General features: G+C 37.3%; 1 protein-coding gene across 1 annotated transcript in view; it reads right to left on the bottom strand.

Annotated features, from left to right (window-relative positions):
- Positions 1-2,500, bottom strand: part of LOC143026957 (carbonic anhydrase-related protein 10-like) — a 973,453-nt gene that overhangs the window by 913,885 nt on the left and 57,068 nt on the right. The gene's annotated exons all lie outside the window — the stretch shown is intronic.

Below are 2,500 nucleotides of genomic sequence, written 5' to 3'. Positions count from 1 at the left end.
GGTGAAGAAAGGGAGTTTCTTTTTTTGGGTATATTTAAATGAGTGCATAGAGTGCTTTGGGGGAATGTTAATGTAGTGTTATTAGGAAGTCTCAATGCTAGCGAAGGGGATGAGCCAATAGACGGAATGGATGGGAAGTGTGGAGTACTATGTATATTTCATAGTAGAGAGTTGATAGTGAAGATGTGCTTAAAAAGAGAGTTTATGATAGCTAACACAGTGTTTAGGACGATGGTCAAGCATAAGTACACATGGGAGAGGGTGGTGGATGGAAGGGTGGTTGATAATGCATAATGGACTATGTAGTGGTATTCAGGAAAAGAGTAGGAAGAGTTCTGGATGTCCATGTTTTTAGGAGAGAGCGAGGGAAAATATTAGACAACTTTTTGTTTAAAGGTAAGTTGAGAGTGGAGGATAGGTGTTTAGAAAGAGAGTTTGTCATAGCTAACACAGTTTTTAGGACAATGGCCAAGCATAAGTACACATGGGAGAGGGTGGTGGATGGAAAGGTGGTTGATAATGCATTAATGAACTATGTGGTGGTATCCAGGAAAAGAGTAGGAACAGTTCTGAATGTCCATGTTTTTAGGGGAGAGCATGGGAAAATATTAGACAACTTTTTGGGGAAAGGTAAGTTGAGAGTGGAGGGTAGGTGGAGAAAGAGGAAAAGGGGAGAAGGTAAAGAGGTGTTTAGAGCAAACAATTTAAATGAGAAAGAAAAGGAGCATGAGTACCAAAAGCTGAATGTGTGGGAGGTGGTGAGGGAGTGGAAGAGAAATGGGGGGTATTTTAAGGAGGGAGTGACAAGGTGTGCAAGGATGGTATGTGGAAAAAGGAGGGTGAGAGAATAGAAGGAAGAAGAGTGAGTGGTGGGATGATAAAGCAAAGAAGGTAGTAGAAGAGAAGAAAGCATTCACGGAATAGTTGCAAAGTAGAACGATAGACATATGAGAGGTAAAAAAAAGAAAGAAAACAAGTAGATGAATCAAGTAGAAAAGAAAAGGAAAAAGGCGAGGATGAACAGATGTTGACAGAAGAGGGGGCGGTAAGGAGAAGACGGGCAGAGTATTTTACAGAGCTGTTGAATGTGGAGGAAGATAGGGACGGAAGGCGCTAAGAAAATGTTACCGATCAAGTGAACCAGCCTTCCTGTGGATGTGCTGTGTCTTGCTGCATTGTTTCTGATCCAATACAGTAGGCGGGATACAGAGATGACCCGTCATCTATGAGGAGCTAAGATGAAAGGAAGGAAAGGGTGGTGGAGTGGAGTGGAGTGAAGTGGATTGGAGTGTAAACTTCCCATTTGATTTGGCTAAATCCATTTGAGGGATATATATATATATATATATATGTATATATATATATATATATATGTATATATATATATATATACATACATACATACATATATATATATGTGTATATATATACATACATACATATATATATATATATATATATATATATATGTGTGTGTGTGTGTGTGTGTGTGTGTGTGTGTGTGTGTGTGTGTGTGTGTGTGTGTGTGTGTGTGTGTGTGTGTGTGTGTGTGTGTGTGTGTGTGTGTGTGTGTGTGTGTGTGTGTGCGTGCGTGTGTCTAGCATTATCCTTTGTAGTTACGACTATTTTCATTGTAACAAAATTGTATTAATACAGCATCATCGAAAAATAGATTTATATAATTTTTGTATATATTTGAAATATGGTTCAGGTTTGATTGTCCGTAGAAGAATATTTGTTATAATATTATGTTTTATTTGATTTACATCTTGGCTTCCAAATTATCGTTAGTATAATAATAGCCGACCGAAGATGTTGCTATGAAATTGTGACAAAATCGGGTTAACTGATCAACATATCATTGACAAATATATTCAGGACACAAAAGCTATAACTTATAAAATTCCAAGAAATAATATGTCGTAAAAAACATTTGATGGTTTCACTTTATCAAAAGTTATTGAACGACAATATCGACCTGCTGCTGCGATATCATTCAACCAATAGTATTCGTGGAATTCCCTAGTCGTCTTTAAAACAACGTGGATAGATATCGTTTTTACTAAATAGGAATTTGCATTTACCAATAGGTATTATAAAGTTAGTTTTGAATGATTAATTAGATAAAACCGACTGGTGGAATTTGCAGGTTGGAGATTATTAAGTGAGCTGACTATTCCGACGGTTCATTAGTTACTACTAAGAAGAGTCTGAGAAGATTATAATGCAGGTCAGCGTGGGTCCATAACGAATCCAGTTGCTTGAATATTTGCCCAGTTATTCTGGGCAAATATTGCTTGCAATGAGCTACAGCGCATTCTTTCGAGGTTGTCACCTTAAGGGGTTATCACATTGGGCTATTTCATTCCCACATTCTACCTCCAACCTCTATATGAATAACAAGAATATAACTTCGCTTACAGAAATCTAGACTTCTCTAAGAACATTTCAATAGTATGTCTGACATTCGTACGGGTTTACAATCAATTTATTCATCGTT

Source organism: Oratosquilla oratoria, chromosome 7 (genome assembly GCF_046742065.1).
Source record: "Oratosquilla oratoria isolate Oo_2021 chromosome 7, ASM4674206v1, whole genome shotgun sequence".
Taxonomy (NCBI): domain Eukaryota; kingdom Metazoa; phylum Arthropoda; class Malacostraca; order Stomatopoda; family Squillidae; genus Oratosquilla; species Oratosquilla oratoria.
This window is presented reverse-complemented; position numbering and strand designations above follow the sequence as displayed.